Here is a 24,571-nt window from a genome sequence, read left to right on the forward strand (position 1 = left end):
ATCGGTAAATGATAAAAGTTTGCCAGTATATTTTGTGGATTACACAGCAGGGTGGCGACAAAGTTAAAAAGTTTGATGTGGAAGCCATGAAAACAACCCAAAATTCTGCCTGACACAGATCGTTTGATAAGGGGACCATGTATGGAGGCAGCTATATGGACGACTTTTGGAGGCAGCTATGGCAATGACGTGTGGAGGTAACAATGGAGACAATTTAATTTGGATAGTGCCTGTATGTGGCAGTCCAAAAAAGTTTCAAACCAGAGGAGCAGGTAGGTGGTCCTCCAGAAAAATTAAATAAATTGAGTGCTTGTATGTGGCAGTCCAAAAAAGTTTTCAAACCAGAGGAGCAGGTAGGTGGTCCTCCAGAAAAATTAAATAAATTGAGTGCTTGTATGTGGCAGTCCAAAAAAGTTTTCAAACCAGAGGAGCAGGTAGGTGGTCCTCAAGAAAAATGAAATAGATTGAGTGCCTGTATGTGGCACTCCAGGCTATGTTCATCTTGATAAGCGTCAGCCTGTCAGCGCTGTCAGTCGACATGCGTGTACGCTTATCGGTGATGATGCCACCAGCTGCACTGAAAACCCGCTCGGACAACACGCTAGCGGCAGGGCAGGCAAGAACCTCCAAGGCGTACAGCGCCAGTTCGTGCCACATGTCCAGCTTTGAAACCCAGTAGTTGTAGGGAGCTGTGTGATCATTTAGGACAATGGTATGGTCAGCTACATACTCCCTCAACATCTTTCTGTAAAGATCAGCCCTACTCTGCCGAGACTGGGGACAGGTGAAAGTGTCTTGCTGGGGTGACATAAAACTGGCAAAGGCCTTGTAAAGCGTACCCCTACCAGTGCTGGACAAGCTGCCTGCTCGCCTACTCTCCCTCGCTACTTGTCCCGCAGAAGTACGCCCTCTGCCGCTAGCGCTGTCAGAAGGGAAATACTGTTTCAGCTTGTGCACCAGGGCCTGCTGGTATTCATGCATTCTCACATTCCTTTCCTCTCCACGGATGAGAATGGAAAGATTTTGCTTGAACCGTGGGTCCAGGAGAGTGAATACCCAGTAATCGGTGCTGGAATAAATTCTTTGAACGCGAGGGTCACAGGATAGGCAGCCTAGCATGAAATCTGCCATATGCGCCAGAGTCCCAACGCGCAAGAATTCACTCCCCTCACTGGCCTGACTTTCCATTTCCTCCTCCTCCAACTTCTCCAACTCCTCTTCTTCTGCCCATACACACTGAACAGTGAAGGACTGAACAATGGTCCCCTCTTCTGTCTCGCCAACATTCTCCTCCTCTTCCTCCTCATCCTCCTCCACCTCCTCCGAGGGGGCTATCAACAAGGGAATCTTCTTCCCCCGTCTCTTGTGACGAGTGCAAAGCTTCCGACTTCATGCTGACCAGAGAGTTTTTCAACAGGCCAAGCAGCGGGATGGTGAGGCTGATGATGGTGGCATCGCCACTGACCATCTGTGTTGACTCCTCAAAGTTACTCAGCACCTGACAGGTATCAGACATCCACGTCCACTCCTCATTGTAGACTTGAGGAAGTTGACTGACCTGACTACCAGTTCTGGTGGAAGTTGACATCTGGCAGTCTACAATTGCTCTGCGCTGCTGGTAAACTCTGGATAACATGGTTAATGTTGAATTCCACCTCGTGGGCACGTCGCACAACAGTTTGAGGAAACGCTGAACTATGAGATTTAACACATGGGCCAGGCAGTCTGCCGAGTTGCAGAGCCGCCACCAGGTTACGGCCGTTGTCACACACAACCATGCCTGGCTTCAGGTTCAGCGGTGCCAGCCACAGATCAGTCTGCGCCGTGATGCCCTGTAATAGCTCTTGGGCGTTGTGCCTTTTATCGCCTAGGCTCAGCAGTTTGAGCACCACCTGCTGTCGCTTAGCGATGGCACTGCTGCTGTGCCTAGAGCTACCGACTGATGGCGCCACGCCCACGGATGGTAATTCGGAGGAGAAGTTGGAGGAGTGGTGGGAGGAGGAGGAGGCATAGTAGGTCTTTGAGACCTGGACCGAGGTAGGCCCCGCAATCCTCGGCATCGGCAGTATATGACCAGCCCCAGGATCAGACTCGGTCCCAGCCTCCACCAAGTTAACCCAATGTGCAGTCAGCGATATACACTCACTGGCCACTTTATTAGGTACACCTGTCCAACTGCTCGTTAACACTTAATTTCTAATCAGCCAATCACATGGCGGCAACTCAGTGCATTTAGGCATGTAGACATGGTCAAGACAATCTCCTGCAGTTCAAACCGAGCATCAGTATGGGGAAGAAAGGTGATTTGAATGCATTTGAACGTGGCATGGTTGTTGGTGCCAGAAGGGCTGGTCTGAGTATTTCAGAAACTGCTAAAATACTAGGATTTTCACGCACAACCATCTCTAGGGTTTACAGAGAATGGTCCGAAAAAGAAAAAACATCCAGTGAGCGGCAGTTCTGTGGGCGGAAATGCCTTGTTGATGCCGGAGGCCAGAGGAGAATGGGCAGACTGTCTTGAGCTGATAGAAAGGCAACAGTGACTCAAATCGCCACCTGTTACAACCAAGGTAGGCAGAAGAGCATCTCTGAACGCACAGTACGTCGAATTTTGAGGCAGATGGGCTACAGCAGCAGAAGACCACACCGGGTGCCACTCCTTTCAGCTAAGAACAGGAAACTGAGGCTACAATTTGCACAAGCTCATCGAAATTGGACAGTAAAAGATTGGAAAAACGTTGCCTGGTCTGATGAGTCTCGATATCTGCTGCGACATTAGGATGGTAGGGCCAGAATTTGGCGTCAACAACATGAAAGCGTGGATTCATCCTGCCTTGTATCAACGGTTCAGGCTGGTGTTGGTGGTGTCATGGTGTGGGGAATATTTTCTTGGCACTCTTTGGGCCCCTTCGTACCAATTGAGCATCGTTGCAACACCACAGCCTACCTGAGTATTGTAGCTGACCATGTCCATCCCTTTATGGCCACAATGTACCCAACATCTGATGGCAACTTTCAGCAGGATAATGCGCCATGTCATAAAGCTGGAATCATTTCAGACTGGTTTCTTGAACATGACAATGAGTTCACTGTACTCAAATGGCCTCCACAGTCACCAGATCTCAATCCAATAGAGCATCTTTGGGATGTGGTGTAACCGGAGATTCGCATCATGGATGTGCAGCCGACAAATCTGCGGCAACTGTGTGATGCCATCATGTCAATATGGACCAAAATCTCTGAGGAATGCTTCCAGCACCTTGTTGAATCTATGCCACAAAGAATTGAGGCAGTTCTGAAGGCAAAAGGGGGTCCAACCCGTTACTAGCATGGTGTACCTAATAAAGTGGCCGGTGAATGTATATTGGCCCTGCCCGGCAGCACTCGTCCACCTGTCCGTGGACACGTGCTTGTGAAGGGCTGGGACGGCACACCGGGAAAAGTAGTGGCGGCTGGGGACCGAATACCGAGAGGCGGCCGCCGCCATGAGGTTTCGAAAGGCCTCGGTCTCTACCAGCCTATAGGGTAGCATCTCCAGGCTAAGCAGTTTGAAGATGTGAATGTTGAGGGCTTGGGCATGTGGGTGGGTTGCACTATACTTCCTTGTGCGCTCCAACGTCTGGGGTATGCAGAGCTGAACGCTGGTGGATGCTGTGGAGGATCGTGGAGGCGAAGATGGGGTTTTCGCACGGTAGGTGTTTGGGCCGGGGTCCTGGGCAGGGGGCTGACTAGCAGATGACACAGGGGAAGGAGCAGTGGTGTGCCCGGCCGGAGGTGAACGGTCTTGGTGCCATTGAGTGTGGTGTTTAGCATTCATATGCCTGCGCATACTGGTGGTAGTTAAGCTAGTAGTGGTGGAACCCCTGCTGATCCTGGTTTGGCACAGGTTGCACACCACAGTCCGTCGGTCATCCCGTGTTTCTTTAACCCTAACCTCCAGACTTCTGAAAATCTAGCCCTCGCCACGGGAGCTTGACTTCGTGAAACATTTGGCGCTGATGCACCAGCTCTGGCCCTGCCTCTCCGTCTGGCCCCACCACTGCCTCTTCCAACCTATTCTGCTCGCCTCCGTCTCAGAAGCACTGTGTTCACCCGGCCTATCAACCCAAAATTTTGCTGGGAGGGGGCAGACTGGGGGGAAGGAGGCTGAGGTGGAGGAGCTGGAGGAGTGCTGATTTCGGTGACATGGGTGGACTGCGTGGAAGACTGACTGGTGGACAAATGGTTAAAAGCATTGTCCGCAATCCACGACATCACCTCTTCGCACTGTTCTGGCCTCAACAGTGCTCTACCACGAGTCCCAGTAACTTGAGACATGATGAACCTAGGGAGTGTAGCTCTGCGGCGTTCCCCTGCTCCCTCATCAGCAGGTGGTGTCTCACCCCACCCAGGACCACGGCCTCTGACCCCTGCAGTAGTTGGACGCCCACGTCCACGCCCTCGTCCTCTACCCCTAGCCCTTGGGTTAAACATTTTCAAAATTTAAGTGTAAACTTAAAAAAAATTTTTTGTGTGTTTTTTATGTTTTTGTTTTTTAAACAAAACGATGCTATCCTATTGCTATGGATAGTTTCTAACCTACACTGATAGCACACAACTGGATTATGTGCTGTGCCTGATGACTTTGAGTTCTAAAAAGAAATAAACGTAAAAAAAAATAAATCAGCAGACTGTGCCTAATTCAAATCAAACCCCTAATAAATTGTCCCACTTCGGTGTTTGAGCTGAACACAACGGTCGCAAGTCTCCCTGCAAATTCCTCACAATATGGTACTAGCTGCACTACTAGTGGCAGCAAGCCCAGCCACAAGCAAACCACAAAAAAGTAAAATATAACGCTATTGTAGGCCTAAATAAGCCGTTTGGGTTCTCTTATGGCTATTTTCTAGCCTACAATGAAAGCACACTGCTTTGCCAGATTACTCTGAGTTATAAAAAGAAATAAATGTAAAAATAAATAAATCAGAAGACTGTGCCTAATTCAAATCAAACCCCTAATAAATTCTCCCACTTCGGTGTTTGAGGTGGATATGTGTGTCACTAAGAGCTAAACACAACGGTCGCAAGTCTCCCTGCAAATTCCTCACAATACGGTACTAGCTGCACTACTAGTGGTAGCAAGCCCAGCCACAAGCAAACCAAAAAAAAGTAAATATATAACATTATTGTAGCCCTAAGAAGGGCTGTTGGGTTCTTGTAGAATCACTCCTGCCTAACACTATTCTAATAGAACAGCCTAACGCTTTCCCTGACCAGCAGCAGCTCTCTCCCTAGCGGCATCCAGACACAGAATGATCCGAGCAGCGCAGGCAGGGGCTAGTCTATTCCAGGGTCACCTGATCAGGCCAGCCAACCACTGCTATTGACGTGTAAGGGTACCACGTCATGCTGGGTGGAGTGCAGAGTCTCCTGGCTTGTGATTGGCTCTGTTTCTGGCCGCCAAAAAGCACAACGGCGGGAGATGCCATTTTCTCGAGCTGGCGAAATACTCGTCCGAGCAACGTGCAGTTTCGAGTACGCTAATGCTCGAATGAGCATCAAGCTCGGACGAGTATGTTCTCTCATCTCTACTCTTCATACATGAACTGCAATGAGATGAACCTACAGTTCACCTCTGTGAATGGTGGTTCTTCCACTGCATTTCTAGATGTGACATTGGAAGGGTGTAGTACAAAGGTCCTGGTTAGTCCCTATAGAAAATATACAGCAGGGAACTCAATCTTACTTGCGTCGTCGTGTCATCCCTCCCATGTGGTACAGAATATACCCTACGGGGAGATGGCACATCATCGCAGAAACTGCACAGATGACAGCATTTTTGTTAAAGAAAAAGAATTTCTGAAAAGGAGACTCTCCAAGAGAATGTATAAAAAATCTAATCTGGATATGGCAGAAAAAAGAATCTCTAGGGTCACACAGCAGGATCTCCTCCACCGTAAGAACCAACTTACTATCGAACAGTCTGATAATACAACTAGGGCTTTGGTATTTTCCCCCTGCTTCAGTAGACAGTTCGTTCAGATTAAACGTATTGTGAACAAGTATTTTCCGATTTTACTGCAGAATGAGGGTATGGCCCCTGTGAAGGCATCTGGAGTTTGCTGCATAGCGAAAAAAGCAAAGACACTTGGTTCCATACTATCACCAAGTTTGTTTGACAGCACAGGGGGCGGACATCTGTTCCTAGCTGGCTATGGTTCCCCGGGTGTTTTAAATGCGGACATAATAAATGTAAGGCATGTTCATATATTGTGGTTCAGAACTCCTTCATCTCTTATTCTACGGGCAACGAGTATAATACACGTAGTTATATTAATTGTAGTTCAAAAAATATTGTTTATTTAGCTGGATGTTCCATCTTTTATAAGCAATATGTAAGCCACACAGCGGGTCCATTGAAAACGAGAAAAAGACAAATCTGTCAGACATTGGGAATAATACTGTTAATATATCAGCCCTATCCAGGCACTACAGAGAAATACATAACAAGAGTTCCCATGACTTTGTTTGGAGTGGAATTGAAAAGGTCTTTGCCAGTAAGAGAGGGGGTAACATGAAGCAGGCTGCTCATTCGCGAGACCTTCTGGATGTTTGTGCTAGGCACTCGACATCCAGAGGGTCTTAATAGGAGACTAGATTTAATACTAACCTATTAGAGAAAATCTCTGACTCATGTACCTGGCACATTTGGTTTGCACATTATGCATACGCTGCCTGTAGACTTTTGTAATGTGTATCTTTAGATAATTAGGCAATGTGTATTTTCACTTTGTCACAGTATGTTTTGGAATCCTTCTGCCATACATTCTTTGTTATTTTTCAGTATTTATTATTTGTTATTGATATACCATCCAGTTTATATAGACATATTCATTCTTTTGGATGGCATCAACTCCATACCATCAGTTTGGATTTCACTACACTATTTTAACTACAATGCAATTTTCTTATTATGGACATCTATTGTTTATGTTATGTCTAAAAGAAAGTACGTTTTAAATCACACTTACCCATAAACCGATTCCGTAATTAGTGCTGATTTTGTTTTTCAACCAAGTGTCACTATTATCACATGACTAGGTGTAGCCACGTCATACTTGTGCGACACTCCGGTAGTGGACGGAATGCAGCTACGCCGATGTCGAGGTGGCCATGGGTTTGTCTTCAGTTATGTTCCTCCTCCTTTCCAAACGGTATTGGTTAAGAGTCGAAACGCATCGATCTCTGACCCAATTTGTTATCCATGTAGCATGCACCAGCAGTATTAAATAAAGGATTTGTTTTATCATGGCAAGTACCAGCGTGGTTGTGGAAGTGACGTAGGTCTGTTACTTTTTCCTATAGTTTGGATTGTCTAAGTCAAGGATTCTGACAGCGTGCACCACCACAAGGACTAACTGAAGGAGGACAAATCTCGGGGAATTGGTTGAGCAAACCTATTTGTTTTTTATATCAACAGTTTTTTGAAGTTGTTCTTTTTTAATATACATTTTCTTATCCATACACGTGTTGAAGCATTACATACATACCCCTGTGAATAAAGTTTACACTGCTTTTACATGTGTTGAAGCACAACATATACAACCCCCCCCCCGCAATAAAAATGTCCCATTTATCCCAAGGAACCTATTTAATGGAGGAGGCATATGCCCTTTATGCTTCAACATTGAGACAGAAGGGGAGGAATACCCATTGATTTATTTTTCATCTTCTTCCTTCCATCTTCATCCGGTGATGAACTAAATGAAGTGCCCCAGGATAATAGCTGAGGATGTCTCACACACCCCCAAGTAATTCTTCATGGATGCCACCCCCTGTTAATTATCAGACCCAAATTCCTGAATTTGTGGGTAGGTCAGGCATTATTTTTTCAACAGATGGCCTCACAGAAATGTACTTTTTCAAAGTCTCTTTCTCTGATGACCTGATATATCTAATGGTGTCACAATCAAATTTGTATGCCCAGCAATTTTTGGCACAAAAACCTGTTTTTCATTTGCTAGGTGGACCTCTGTAGATGGTCCACCTAGATCTACAAAACTACCTAAAGTAGTTTTGAGATCTTGTGCTGCACATGGGTATTGTTAAAAAACTGAGATTAGGCAGTATTGTAGTACTGATGTTTTCTACAGTACTTTAACACACCATACAGTGATGACAAAGCCATGCTTTGAGAAAATGTTTTAACTTTTGTATTACAACTATAATACACAGTGTACATCATTTCACTGTCTATATAATATTAGGCCAATCCTCAACCATTTTGACAAGTTTGTAAAGGCATACACCCCATTACAAAATATCTGTGTAGACTTTTCTCATACCGTACATTTTAAGTGCAGGCTGAAATTCTGTCCAGCAAGCGGGCAAGACATAGAATTAAAATGTACAACCTGTGCAAGAGTTCCACTTTCAGGACAACAGAAATGCCCCCCCCCCCCCAGAATGCCCCCCTATCCTAGGAGATAGTAGGAAAATTGTTTACCCTCTGCTGGATAAGGGTTACCATCTGTATGTAGATCATTTTGATCCTATTATTGACTTTGATCCTGTTCTTCCTTCCTTGACCTATTGCTTCGTCCCCGAATCTGATCCCTTGCTGCCCGTCCTGACTTCCTGCCTGTCACAAACTATGATTCTGCTCAACGTCTGTGTACCTCGCCTTGGCTGCCACTGTGGACAAAGTAGCACCTGTGGAACAACCTGGCGGAACCACGCCGCGACAAGTCCAACCTACTTTGTAGCGGGCTCTGATGAAAACAGGGTACCACTTTGATTCTGGTCCCAAATGTCAGCTTACGTCATTGTCTGCGGTGGTACAGTGGTTCCACTCCCCCTGGAGCCTGACATATACAACTCCAGAGTAATGGAGTTACTTGTTGAGGTTCTCCTGTTTTGTTCCACTAGGGCTTTCAAAATGACTTTCCGAGGACTTTCCATCCTAACATGTTGTGGGGAGTGGCCCAGTAGCCACAGAAAAACCATTCCAAGATGCAGTCAGAGACAGTTTGAAACAGGACTTTTTTTGCATGAATAAAAACCAAAATAAACTAGAATTTAGTGTCCAAATTTTAGTGTACAATGAATACATTGTTAAAAAAATGACATTTTTGCAATTCCACTTCCATTCACTTTTCATCCTCATGGAATGCTCAAAGGGTCGACAAACTTCCCAAAGATTGTTTTGAATATTTTGAGGGGGTGCAGTTTCTGAAATAAATCCATTTGTGGGGGGCTTCTATAATATACATTTTACTAACATACTTCAAATTAAATCGATCCCTCCAGATAGTTTTTTACCATTTTCAGATTTATTATATTATTGCGCCTATATGGGTGCAAATAATTGTGCAATAACACGCCAGTCCTGATCATGCTCCGGAAAGCCAATGGAATGATTTGTGCCACAAAATTACACCTTTTTTCAAATTTGCGCCTAATTAGGTACAAAAAACCCTGCATTTCAACAAAAATTACAAAGACAAATGTGTTGCAAAAAATAGACTCTCAACAGGTGCAAAAAGAGCGCAGAGAAGGGGGAAATAAGATAAATTATCTCCATTGTGTCACAAATTAAAGTTTTTGCCACATAAAGGGACACATGTCAGATTATTAAAAAAGGGCCGTGTCAGGAATGTGCAAATTGGCCATTTTGTTAAGGGGTTTAATATAGCACATTGACCAATATTATTACTAATGTTGAAAGTGAAGTTCCATAGAGTTACCCTTCACAAACCTTATGACATAGAAAACCTATCCTATATTTTTGGAAATTTTTACCCAAAACTTTAATCTTCACAATTTTTAACTTTTCTTAATTCATCCAAATGTAAGTTCCTCCTTATTTACAAAAATTATACTTCGAATTGCATCAAGCATCTTGTTCCTCCTAATGTAAACAGCTTTGATATGATGTATTGTAAAGACCGATGATGATGTCATGATTATAAGTATACACAAATTACACATATACATTTATTGTCCATAATAAAACCATGCAATTGGACAGGATCACTTCTTCTGGAGCCTTCCTGCAGAGAGTTAGATGCATCAATGACAGATTTCTGTTGGTAATCAGAGGGCCCAGCAACGTTGTCTTCTTCCATCTGTTCTTCAAGTTAAGAATATCTACTCCCTTGAACTATTTATGGTTGACCTATTGGAAACAAAATTTAACATCTTTGGTTAGGTTCTATGTTATCGAATTCCTTCCATCATTACTGCACTTCACAGAAATAAAACCCATTATTTGATTTTACAAATTGACATATTCTAAAAAAAACATATTCTTTCACAATGTCCGGCTGCAGTATCTGCATTACCACACATTGGAATTCCTCCACCACCTAAAATATGGAGCTATAAATGTTCCAATATAGTATTTTGCAAGAAAAAAAATCAGTTCTATTACATCACGGAATGTATCTTCCACCCAGAGCATCTTCCCTATGTTGCTAAGAAAACTTAAAAAAATTATGTCAAGGCTATGTTAATCAAAGACCCTACACAATTTTGCTTTATCCGTTCCTAAACTCCCTCCATATCTCTGCCCCTTGTATGTGCATCGGGTGGTGTAGGCCATTGGCAAGAGCCCTCCCCACAATTTTTTTCATTTAAATAAATGTTGCTTGTAATACATATATATATAACCAGTAATAAATATATAGAGCCCTCTCAGTAATAAATATACATACAGCCCCCCTGTAACAAATATTTATAGCCCTCAGTAATAAATATATAGAGAGCCCGCCAGTAATACATTTATATACAGCCCCCTGTATGTAAGTCCTCTAACATAAGCTAAAGCTGTTGTATATTCTTCAACACCCCTTCTCAACAGCTAAGGCATAGTCCATAAGTCGGAGCTTCTTTGTGAGCCTAGAAGGTCTCTCTGTGCTTAGAGGTTTTGTAAACATATCCGCGAAGATCTCCTCTGTTGGGCAGTACTGTAATTTCAAAACTTCTTGTTCTTGAAGATCCTGCAGAAAATGAAAAATGAAAATTGACTCTTTCCATCTGTGCAAGTGCAAGACATCCTTGGCTGTCTTCAAAGACCTTTGTTGGTTCCAACTCTTGTTGACCCAAGTCGACCAACAGTTGTCATAGCCAGATAGCTTCTTGACTTGCATGCGCTGCTGCAACATACTCTGCTTCTGTTGATGAAAGTGTTATACACAGATGTTTTCTGCTAGCCGAGCTTACAGCACCACCTGAAATGAGAAACAGATAGCCATTGGTGGATTTTCTGTTGCCTGGGTCTCCGGTCCAATCAGCATCAACATTGAGGTTTTTCTACATTAAATTCCTATGGCTCCTGCAATATCTGATCTTGTAGCAGTGCCAATGTACAGCAATGACCCTTATAAATTGGTTATCATTTGGTAGCAATTTGTTTTGATTGTTCATTTCTTTCAGGTGGTTGGTTTCCATGGGAGACTTCACTGTTTTTGCATCTTCCAATAAAAAGTCTGAATTATTTCCTGAATTTTCTGCTGCTGGTTCAGAAGAAAACTTCCATATTCTTCCCTCTCGATCTGAATGCCGAGGTAGTTGCTTATGTTTCCAAGATCCTTGGTCTCAAAGTTCAGATTCAAGGTTTGTAATATTCCTTGTTCATCCCCTTCTCATCCCAAAAGATCATCCACACAAATGAGCACAAAGATCTATCTGTCTGTCAGTCTCTTTGTGTATAGGCAGGGGTCTGCCTTACTCCGCTGAAAGTCCTCACTGGTAAGGACCTCATTTAATTTCAGATTCCACACCCTGGCTGCCCGTTTTAGATCACATATATACTTTTCTCAAGTTTGCATACTAGGTCTGGTCTTTGCTCATCTTTGAATCCTGGTGGTTGTTCCATGTAAATGTCTTTAGCTAACTCGCAATGTAAAAAGGCAGATTTACATCAAAATGTTTCACCTGCATTTTGTTTGATGCTACCAAAAATAAAGTTCTGATTGTAGCTTGTTTAACCACTGGAGCGAATGACTCATGGTCTTGTAGTCTTTTTCATACTTTTGTGAGTATCCCTTGGCGACTAGTCTTGCTTTATATCGTTCAAGGGCACCATCTGCATTGTATTTATCTTTAAAGGTCCACTTACAGCCATTAACTTTCCTTCCTGTTGGCAGTTCTGTCAGTGCCCACGTTTTATCATAGTATCATAGTTTATACGGTTGAAAAAAGACACTTGTCCATCAAGTTTAACCAAGGAAAAGATTGCATGAGGAAGGGATTTAGGGGAAACAATTCTATATAACATAACCATCAATGTTATTTAGGTGTAAAAAGGCATCTAGACCCTTCTTGAAGCTCTCTGCTGTCCCTGCTGTGACCAGCGCCTGAGGCAGGCTATTCCACAGATTGACAGTTCTCATAGTAAAAAAAGCCCTGTCGCCTTTGGTGATTAAACCTGGTTTTCTCCAGACGGAGACAGTGCCCCCCTCGTCTTTTGATTTGATTTAATCTGAAACAATTTACCATCATATCTTGTATGGACCATTCATATATTTATATAAATTAATCATGTCCCCTAATAGACGTCTCTTTTCCAGACTAAATAAATATAGTTGTTTTAATCTTCCCCCATAACTAAGACCCTCCATACCCCTTATCATTTTTGTGGCTTTAGGTTGAACCCTCTCCAGCTCCAGGGCATCCTTTTTATGGACCGATGCCCAGAACTGGACAGCATATTCCAGATGAGGCCGAACCAATGCCTTGTACAGTGGTATTATTACATCCCTATCACGAGAGTCCATACCACTTTTGATACATGACAAGATCCTACTAGCTTTAGAGGCAGCTGATTGACATTGCATGCTGTTATTCAATTTATGATCTACTAGTACCCCCAGGTCCTTCTCAACAAGGGAATCTCAAAGATTTTCTCCCCAAGGACATATTTTGCCTTTGGATTATTAGCCCCCAGCTGCATAACCTTACATTTATCCACATTGATCCTCATTTGCCAAGTGGACGACCAAACCAAATCACCCTGCAGCCTATGAACATCCTTCATAGACTGTATTACATAACACAGCTTGGTGTCATCTGCAAAAATAGATACAGTGCTATTAATTCCTACCGCTATATCATTAATAACTATATTAAATAGTAGTGGGCCAAGCACAGAACCCTGGGGTCCACCACTCATAACTGGTGACCATTCCGAATAGGAATCATTAACCACACCTCTCTGGATATGATCCTTCAGCCAGTTCTCAATCCAATTGCAAATAATTTCTGCCAAACCAGTAGACCTTATTTTACCCATCAGGCGTCTATGAGGGACAGTGTCAAATGTCTTTGCAAATTCCAAGAACACAATATCCACAGCAGCTCCTACATCCAGGCATCTGCTCACCTCTTCATAGAAGCAGATCAGGTCAGTTTGACAACTTCTATTCTTACTAAACCCATGCTGGCTGTCATTTATTTTACTATTTGATGTCACATACGCCAGTATATAGTCTTTTACTAACCCTTCCAGTATTTTCCCCACAATGGAAGTGAAGTTTTAGAACCCTTTTATATATTGGCACCACAATATATTGGCGCCTTGCGCGAGTCACTTGGCACCACATCAGACATTATGGAATTACATTGCTGCCTTTATCCATTTACTGGCTTCCCTGTCCGGAAACTGTGACATTTCTTCCCCGGATGCAGGTTCATGAATGCTAACTGTACTCACTTTGTATGAGAGAGGGTGCTTTACCCTTGTTTTCTCTAGTTGAATACCTTGGTTCTGTATTTGGGGTTGATTGTGTCATCTCACTCAGGGTATCTGAGTTTGTATTGACTTCAACTACTTGTTCAGAGGATGTGGTCTTCTGGTCATCATAATATTTCTCTTCTGTTATTGATTCCAGTGTAGTTATCACACCATCTTTTAGTTCTTCAATAAAAGTGACACTGTTGCTAATAGTAACCCTTTCTGTTTTGGTGTCTAGGATTCTGTATCCTTTGCAGTTATCACTGTATCCAACTAGAGCCCCCTCTACTGCTCTGTTCTGGAGTTTGGTGCGTTTCTCTCCTGCAACCAAACACTCTTATGTGTTGTACCTTTGGCTTCTCACCATGCCACAGTTCATGTGGGGTTTTCTCCACTGTTCTAGAGAAAAGTCTGTTCTGTAAATAAGTAGCGGTCACTGCAGCTTCACCCCAATATTTCTCATGTAGTCCAGAATCTGTTAGCATACACCTGATCATTTCAGTCAGTGTTCTCTTCTTCCTTTCAGCTACCCCATTTTGCTCTGGTGTGTAGGGTACTGTCTTTTTGTGCTCTGTACCGTGTTGATTTAGATAGGTCTCAATCTTGTGTCTAGTAAGAATTATCACTTTGCTGTATCAGAGGATTCCTTTGAACCGTATTGCTTGCTTTGTTATGTAGTCCTGTGACTTATTCAAAACTGTGCTTTTGTTTTTCATTAGGTAAATAACTGTGAACATTGAATAGTCGTCTATGAAGGTCACTATATACCTGCTTCGAGCAGAAGTGCTTAGTCTCATTGGACCACACACATCACTGTGATTAATGTCAAGTGGTCTTGAGGCTCTGCTCTCACTTGCTTTAGGGTCAGACAGTAGGTGTTCTCCTTAAGGAGACAATGCCAATTAAGGCCACCTTAAAGGCGTGTGGAGACTTAAAGCCATAGAAAACAATACCTCCTTTTGCTACCTTGAAAGGCAGCCCCCTTAACATCAAGTATGACCTACAAGAAGTCTAAAAACATGATGTGGGATTAAGCCAAACCAGTATATCTATTCCATAAGGAACAGACTCCCAAACTGTAGACAGCACTGTTTCGACCTGGTTGGGTCTCCTCAGTACAGTGTAGGGAACTGATTTGGCTATGTGAGAGGCTATTGACTCAGTTCCCTACACTGTACTGAGGAGACCCAACCAGGTCAAACAGTGCTGTCTACAGTTGGGAGTCTGTTCCTTATGGAATAGATATACTGGTTTGGCTTAATCACACATCATGTTTTTAGACTTCTTGTAGGTCATACTTGATGTTAAGGGGGCTGCCTTTCAAGGTAGCAAAAGGAGGTATTGTTTTCCATTTAATACCTTGGAAAACTTATTTGCATTCTTCTCACTTGCTTTAGGAAGTGTTGCCCTTGTAGCTTTGGATTTAATGTAGCAATCACAACTAATGGTGTTTGAGCAACTGGACAACACAAGATCCTTTGTCAGGTTCCTTTTCTGTAGTTCATGTATGCTGTCAGGATGTCTGTGGCCTAATCGTCTGTGCCATATGTGTATACAGTCATTGTGTCCATAAGTGCATAGTTTTACCTTTACCTTCACCGTTCTAAAGTTATATAAGTGCTCATTTATTTTGGCATTGGCTACTACCCTCTTTCCGTGTAGGATAGCACACTCATCACCTTGAAATTTGACAGTAAGTCCTTTAGCTGTCAAGCGTTTCACCGATAACAGTTCACCTTCTAGATTGGGGACATATAGTACATCCTGCATTGGTATGGCTGAACTGCCTCCATTTTTACTTGGGCACACTAAGATTTCATGTCCTTCTGCATTAATGCTGCTTCCATCTGCAAGATAGATCCCTTTTAGTTGTGTCTAGCTCTTTGAAGAAGTTCCTATTGCTTGTCATGTGACTTGTTGCACCTGAATCAATGCACCAAGTTTGCAATTTTTGATCATCCATTACTTTGAATGTTTTATTCCAGTTATTAACATGTGGTTGGGATGTAGTAGCTTTGTTTTTGTTGTTCTGCCTTCCATATTGTGCAGTCTTTCTTCAACCCCTTAACGCTGCAGCCCTTTTTCGTTTTTGCGTTTTCATTTTTCACTCCCCAACTTCAAAAATATGTAACTTTTTTATTTTTCCATGTACAGAGCTGTATGATGGCTTATTTTCTGCGTAACAAATGACACTTCAAAATGTTGGTATTTAATATTCCATGCCGTGTACTGGGAAGCGGGAAAAAAAATCCAAATGCAGTGAAATTGGTAAAAAAACACATTTGTGATGTATTCTTGTGGGCTTGGATTTTACGGATTTCACTGTATGCCCCAAATGACATATCTACTTTATTCTTTGGGTCGGTACGATTATGGTGATCGCAAATTTATATAGGTTTTATAATATTTTCATACATTTAAAAAAATTAAAACCTCCTGTACAAAATTTTTTTGGGGGATTTTGCCATCTTCTGGCGCTAATAACTTTTTTATACTTTGGTGTATGGGGCTGTGGGTGGTGTCTTTTTTGTGGATTTTGATGACGTTTACAATGTTATCATTTTAAGGACTGTGCGACCTTTTGATCTCTTTTTATAGAATTTTTAATTTTTTTTTAAATGGCAAAAAAGTGCCATTTTCGACTTTGGGCGCTATTTGGCGTTACGGGGTTAAATGCAGTGAAAAAACATTATTATATTTTGATTGATCTGGCATTTTTGGGCATGGCAATACTTAATGTGTTTATGATTTTTACTGTTTATTTATTTTTATATCAGTTCTAGGGAAAGGGGGGTGATTGGAGTTTTTAAGTTTTTTTATTAATTTTTTTTTTTTTAACTTTTTTAAAATTTTTATTTTTACTATACATTTACATTACATTAACCCTATGTTGTCTGATCGATCCTATCATATACTGCCATACTACAGTATGGCAGTATATGGGGATTTTACTCCTCATACATTACAATGATAGCACATATACATTACAATGATAGCTGATAGCACATTGTAATGCATGGGTTAACCCGCATATACCGCTCCTCGATGATGTCACGGGGAGTGACGATCCTCGGAAAGATGGCGACGCCCATGCGCCGCCATCTTTATGAAGCTGCCAGCAACATTGCCAGCGGCGATCTGCAGGAAAACCCCAGCGATCGGTGCTGGCACCGATTGCGCGTGTTACCAGTAAGCCTTTGCTGCAATATGAAGCAAAGACTTACCAGCTATGGAGAGGGCTCGGCCCGCGAGCCCTCTCCATGCACCGGGACCCGGCATGTGACATAATACTACATTACATGTCGGTAAGGGGTTAAGTGTCCCTGTTTGTGGCATCAGAAACATGCCCTGGTTTCTTTTTTTACTGAAAATGTGTATCTGCAGCTTTAAGGGCTGTTTTATAGAATTTATTTTTTTTAAATCTGTGTCTGTGGATTCATGCACAAGTTCCTTTCTTCTCTGAAATTCATCTATCTGCCGAGTCTTTACAAATTCTAGGGTCAGGTCCTCCTCAGGCCTGGTCTCTAGAGCATTGATCAGTGCGCTGTATGAGTCAGGTAAACTGCATAAGAATATGGCTGCAACGTGACTGTCTTTCAAGTCTTCACCCATTGTCCTCAGCTGTGTAACCACTTCCAGCATTGCAGTTATATGCTCTTGCATGTCTTTTTCTTTTCTAAGTCTCATTCTGTATAATTTTCCGAGTAGAAATAACTTGCTGTTTAAACTGGATCTTTCATACATCTTTTGTAATGCATCCCACATTCCCTTTGCTGTATTCTCATGTCTTTTAGGAATCAGCTGGTCATCCTCCACTAACAGACTTATGGTGGCCCTTGCCTGTCTGTTCTTCTTGTCCCATTCCTGGTAATTGATCTGTGGTCTTTCTGTGGTAATAACCTCCCACAAGTCATCCTTGGATAACAACATTTCCACTTTAACCCCTTAAGGACGCAGCCATTTTGTAGCTTAAGGCTCAGCCCGATTTTTTGGATTCGGACTTGCTTCGCTTTACATGGTTATAACTTTTGAACACTGTTACTTATCAAAACGATTCTGAGATTGTTTTTTCCCCACATGTTGTACTTCATTTTAGCGGTAAATTTTGGCAGATAAGTTTTGCGTTTATTTACAAAAAAAAGAAAATATGATAAATTTTTTGAATTTTTTTTAGAATTTTCGAAATTCTAAATCATTGCGTTTTCAGGCAGATAGATTTACCACCTAAATAAGTTGCTGAATAACATTTCCCATTTGTCTACTTTACATTTTCATAATTTCTGAAATGTCTGGATAATTTATTTTGATGTCACGCGGCTTACAAATAGAATATCGCTTTTCCGGATTTTCAGAATTGACTATTTTGGGGATAAATACAGTTTTGAATGAAATTTTACATATTTAGCATCAAAACCCCCTATATAACCAACCCATTTTCAAATCTGCACCCCTCAAGCTATTAGAAACAGCTTTTACGAAGATTGTTAACCCCTTGAGATCTTCATAGTAATTGAATCAAAATGGAGGTGAAATTTAGAATGGTCATATTGTTCCCTTATACGTTCATTTAGCACTAAAATTTACACATTTCCAAAATATAAAAAGAGAAAACCCACCATACAATTTGTTCTGCAATTTCTCCTGAGTACAAAGACCCCCCACATGTGGCCATTACTTGTTTTATGGGGGCACAGCGAGGTGCAGAAGGGAAGGAGCACCCTGCAGCTGCCAGGATTTTAGTTTCCTCATTGGCCCCTTTTGAAGGCTATAAAATTTTCGCTTTTTCGTTATTGGGGCCATGTGACGGCATTTTTTTTGCGGGATGAGATGCTTTTTCCATTGTTACCATTTTGGGGTTGGTATCACCTATAAGTAAATTTAGGAACTTTTTTTGAGGGCAGGAGTAGAAAAGCATCAATTCTGTACTGAATTTTTTACTTTTTTTTTTTTGGTGTTCACTGTATAGACTAATAATCATGTTATCTTTATTCTATGGGTTGATACGATTACGGGGATACCAGACATGAATATATTTTCTTACGTTTTACTAAATTTGTCAAACAAAACCCTAATGTGGGGAAAAATCTATCATTTATGTATTGCCGTCTTCCAAGTGGCATAACATTGTTACTTTTTTGGCTACGGAGCTGGTTGATGGCTTGTTTTTTGCGGGACATGTTGTACTTTGCACCAGTATCATGTCTGAGTACATATGGTTTTTTGATCGCATTTTATAGCATTTTTTGTGGGATTGAAAAGGTAAAAATCATAATTTTTGGAGGGTTTATAACAGTTTTTTTTACGGCGTTTATCGTGGGGGTTCAATAATGATTTACTTTTATTCTACGGGTTGTTACGGACGCGGTGATACTATATATGTGGGGTTTGTGTTATGATTTAGACTTTTTTTGAGTTATATGTCTCTTTATATGTTTTGGGAGTTTGGGGCATTTTTAGTGATTTATTACTTTATTTTTTTATTGAATAACTTTTTTTTTTTACTTTTTCACTTTTATACCATGGGACATGAAGAAGCAATCTTCTGATTGCTTCTTCATGATAATATTCTGCAATACTGATGTATTGCCGAGTATTATCAGTGTCAGCCTATGCACTTGCATAGGCTGGCACTGTGCCAGTAAGATGACGTCACAGACGCCATCTTACCGGCAATTCTTGCAAGTAACTCTGGGGTCCAGATCGGACCCCAGAGTTGCTATAGCAACGATCGGCGCCCCCCGAAAACGGTTCGGGGGGGGGCGATCGTGGGGGAAAGACCCCCCAGATGCAGGTTAGATTTAACGGGTTAAGCACCCGCGATCGGAGACAACTCCGATCGCGGGTGTTACACTGGGGTGCCGGCTATTAGTTACAGCCGGCACCCCGGGTTTCCCAATGCCGGTTCGGCTCTGATCCAGAGCCGAGCCGGCATAGGCGCCGTGGCGGATATATCCGCCACTGAGCGCTAAGTCACTGCGTGAAGGGGTTAAACTTCCATAGCTGATAATTCTCATTGTTCAGCTTGGACACTGTCAGTCTCAGCTCTGAGCAGCCAGCCATTCTGCTATCCTCTCCTTTATATATTAGACCCCTTTTTCTTACTTGTATTCCGGAGATGAGGAGCTTTCACCAGGATCTGCTGCTGTCTTGTCTATGTCTGAGTACTTGGTTTTGTGTTCTGTGTCCTGGGCCCAAAAACTGCTGCAGATTGCAGCTATCTGGAGTTGAAGCATCAGCACACAGTAAGTTGTGGAAGTATATTCATTGTGATCTTTACTGGAGATCCACAGCAACCATTACATGCTTAACATGGGTTCTCAAAAACATGGAGGATACAAGAGAGATCTAACAGGCAGAGTAGTAAAACACTAACAGAACAGTTTATAAGTAAACACATTAACACAGCGCCACCTGCTGTCTGTATGACCTAAGTACTCTAACATAAGCTAAAGCTGTTGGATATTCTTCAACAGTATAATTCCCACCCCCGCCCCCAGGAAAAAAAAGAATCTGGCCCCATATGAATATATATTCCCCCCCCCCAGGAAAAAAGGAATCCGGCCCTATATAAATTTATTCAACAACCCCCTCCCAGGAAAAAAAAGGAATCTGGCCCCATATAAATATATATAGAAGGCCCCCACCCCTACCACTTTATAGCAGTATTTGGCCCCTTTTGAAATATATCACATTTATACACTCACCGGCCACTTTATTAGGTACACCATGCTAGTAATGGGTTGGAACCCCTTTTGCCTTCAGAACTGCCTCAATTCTTTGTGGCATAGATTCAACAAGGTGCTGGAAGCATTCCTTAGAGATTTTGGTCCATATTGACATGATGGCATCACACAGTAGCCGCAGATTTGTCGGCTGCACATCCATGATGCGAATCTCCCATTCCACCACATCCCAAAGATGCTCTATTGGATTGAGATCTGGTGACTGTGGAGGCCATTTGAGTACAGTGAACTCATTGTCATGTTCAAGAAACCAGTCTGAGATGATTCCAGCTTTATGACATGGCGCATTATCCTGCTGAAAGTAGCCATCAGATGTTGGGTACATTGTGGTCATAAAGGGATGGACATGGTCAGCAACAATACTCAGGTAGGCTGTGGCATTGCAACGATGCTCAATTGGTACCAAGGGGCCTAAAGAGTGCCAAGAAAATATTCCCCACACTATGACACCACCACCAGCCTGAACCGTTGATACAAGGCAGGATGGATCCATGCTTTCATGTTGTTGACGCCAAATTCTGACCCTACCATCCGAATGTCGCAGCAGATATCGAGACTTATCAGACCAGGCAACGTTTTACCAATCTTCTACTGTCCAATTTCGATGAGGTTGTGCAAATTGTAGCCTCAGTTTCGTGTTCTTAGTTGAAAGGAGTAGCAACCGGTGTGGTCTTCTGCTGCTGTAGCCCATCTGCCGCAAAGTTCGACGTACTGTGCATTCAGAGATGCTCTTCTGCCTACCTTGGTTGTAACGGGTGGCGATTTGAGTCACTGTTGCCTTTCTATCAGCTCGAACCAGTCTGCCCATTCTCCTCTGACCTCTGGCATCAACAAGGCATTTCCGCCCACAGAACTGCCGCTCACTGGATGTTTTTTCTTTTTCGGACCATTCTCTGTAAATCTTAGAGATGGTTGTGCGTGAAAATCCCAGTAGATCAGCAGTTTAAGAAATACTCAGACCAGCCCTTCTGGCACCAACAACCATGCCACGTTCAAAGGCACTCAAATCACCTTTCTTCCCCATACTGATGCTCGGTTTGAACTGCAGGAGATTGTCTTGACCATGTCTACATGCCTAAATGCACTGAGTTGCCGCCATGTGATTGGCTGATTAGAAATTAAGTGTTAACGAGTAGTTGGACAGGTGTACCTAATAAAGTGGCAGGTAAGTGTATATAACCACATATAATTATTAAGTGTACATGAAAAATAATAAAACTCATACTCACCTTCTGATAGGGTCCTCCCACGCCGTGTCGCTAGCGTCTTCTTGCGGGACTTCTGACAGCTGTGGCTCCACTCAGAGACACAGGTGGTGTGACGTCATCACGCGCTGCTTGTGTCCCTGCATAGTACAGAGCAACGCCAGCAGCCGGAAAGGATGTTGCGTCGCTCTATATATAAACTACACCTGTGTCTTTAACAGACAGATGTGATTTATTTAACAGAAGGACAATTTGGGCATCAACGGGCAACCGAATTGTCCACATTAGAGCGGCAAATTTTGCCGCTCCTTAAAGGGCTCCACGTTATGCCACCTTAGTCAATATTTTCATCTCGACTCATGGCAGATGCGGCCTTGTATGGCCCCCAGACTTTCCTGACTCAAGTCTGCTGGCTCTGACTCTTCTCCTCTCTCCACTCCCCATTATTGTGACTGACAGCTCTATCTCTTCAATTCACTGCCCTGCCTCGTTGTACTTAGGGACTGTTTGCCAAAATTCAACCACAGACCTATAAAGCTCTGTGTACTTATAGGAAATATTGTGGCAATTTTTTTTACACGGTGTGTTACATTCATGACTTGTGACCAGAGTGGCATCATCGCAGGTCTCTCAGCCTTCTAACAATAGCAAACTGTACCCCATGTTTGTGATCACATTAAATCACATCTGCCTATGTGGAGAATGGAGAGGAGTACATGGAGGCTACCATGACTTCATGTGATCACATACAGTACAGTACAGGTACTGTTTGCTATTGTTAAGAGGCTGGGACAAGGCCTTTTGGTGCCCTAAGCAGAAAGGCAAATTTGCGCCGCCCCAATAAGGCTGAATTAGGGTCGGTTTTAATGGGGGAAATGTATTGCCCCCCCCCCCCCCCATTACAAATAATAAGAAAGGCCAACTGGTATGGAAACATCTACAATAAGGCCTTGCAGCCATGACTATAGCGTAAAATAGAAAAGTATGTCCCTCCAGTGAAAATACCTGTGATGCTTATACCATAAAGAATGTAGCAAACAAAAAATATATTCCAGCAATGAATATACCAAACACATAGATACCAATGACTGGGCCGCAAATATAAATATTTACCATCAAAGAATAAACATCACATAATAATATCCTGCACTTATAAATATATGATGAAAATTAATTTACTACACACATCAATATATACCAGCATTACATGTACTGCACTTGGGCACAGACATCTCTTTCTATGACTGTGTTGGTCTGGTTCATCCCTGCTCTTCCTCCTGTAGTCACCTCCTTTCTGCCAATCTTTCTCCATCAGGTAGAGAACATCATGGAAAGTTCTCCCATTTGTGAATTATCTCTACAGAAGTTGATACCTTGGTGACTGTGGCCTCTGGAGAGCATCTACACCCTCTACCCCTAAAAAAATCACAGTCAATATTATGACTAGAGATGGGTTAATCGATTTGATTCGGCATGAATCCAAAGTTTACGGTGATTAGTGGGAATTAAGTTTCTTTATTTTCTCCTTTATTACCAAATTGGGTGCGAGCACAATGGGGGTCATTTACTAAGGGCCCGATTCGCGTTTTCCCGACGCGTTACCCGAATATTTCCGATTTGTGCCGATTTCCCCTGAATTGCCCCGGGATTTTGGCACACGCGATCAGATTGTGGCGCATCGGTGCCAGCATGCACGCGACGGAAATCGGGGGGTGTGGCTGAACGAAAACCCGACGGATTCGGAAAAACCGCCGCATTAAAAAAAAAATGTGTTGCTAAAATTGCAATTACCTTCACTCAGCCCGGCTCGGTGTATTCCAACGCGTTCCGATGCTCTTCAGCGCAGCAGCGCCACCAGGTGGACGTCAGAGGAACTAGGTTAAAAAATCCCGGCCGGACCCGAATCCACCGCAGAGAACGCGCAGCTGGATCGCGAATGGGCCGGGTAAGTAAATCTGCCCCAATGTGTGACATGGGGCAGATAACTCTGGGAAGATGAAAGGAACACCCTCGATCACATGTGCAGACCTGTAAGCCAGTCAGCGACCAGCAGGCTTATGTGATGTCATTCAGCCCTATAAAAACAAGTAGCCATTTCCAATTGCGGCATTTCACACTGTACTGTGCTATAGCAATTTCTGCTCCATTCCAAGGGTGTCTATTTTGGGGAACTGTATACCCCAAATAACAGTTTTTTTTGGTTGCTGAAGGGAATAGGAAGAAATCAGTGTGAAATCCACATACTTTCTGTAGAGATTTCTGCTCCTATCCCAAGGTGTCCGTTTTTGGGGATCTGTATACCCCAAATAGCAGTTCTTTTTTGTTGCTGAAGTGAACAGGAAGAAATCTATGTAAAATTCACATAGTTTCTGTAGTGATTTCTACTCCTATCCCAGGCTGTCAATTTTGGGAGATCTGTATACCCCAAATAGCAGTTTTTCTGTTGCTGAAGTGAATAGGAAGAAATCTGTGTAAAATCCACATAGTTTCTGTAGTGATTTCTGCTCCTATCCCAGGGTGTCCATTTTGGGGGATCTGTATACCCCAAATAGCAGTTCTTATTTGTTGCTAAAGTAAATGGGAAGAAATACATGTCAAGTCCACGTAGTTGCTGGAGAAATTTTTGCTCCAATGACAGGGTGTTTATTTTGGGGGATCTGTATACCCCAAATAGCAGTTCTTATTTTGTTGCTGAAGTGAATTGGAAGAAACACGTGTCAAATCCACGTAGTTGTTGGAGCGATTTTTACTCCAATCCCAGGGTGTTCATTTTGGGGCATCTGTATACCCCAAATTGCAGTTTTTTTGATTGCTGAAGTGAAAAGGAAGAAATCTGTAAAATCCACATAGTTTATGTAGTGTTTTCTGCTCCTATCCCGGGGTGTACGTTTTGGGGATCTGTATACCCC

General features: G+C 42.7%; 1 long non-coding RNA gene across 1 annotated transcript; it reads right to left on the reverse strand.

Annotated features, from left to right (window-relative positions):
* Nucleotides 1–9,291: 9,291 nt before the first annotated feature.
* Nucleotides 9,292–20,064, reverse strand: LOC140065817 (uncharacterized). The gene is made up of 2 exons (XR_011848067.1): nt 19,817–20,064; nt 9,292–10,156 (listed from the first exon to the last, which is right to left on the reverse strand). It is a non-coding gene; the product is annotated as an uncharacterized lncRNA (long non-coding RNA).
* Between the last annotated feature and the right edge of the window lie 4,507 nt (nt 20,065–24,571).

This window comes from Engystomops pustulosus, chromosome 6, assembly GCF_040894005.1.
Source record: "Engystomops pustulosus chromosome 6, aEngPut4.maternal, whole genome shotgun sequence".
NCBI lineage: Eukaryota > Metazoa > Chordata > Amphibia > Anura > Leptodactylidae > Engystomops > Engystomops pustulosus.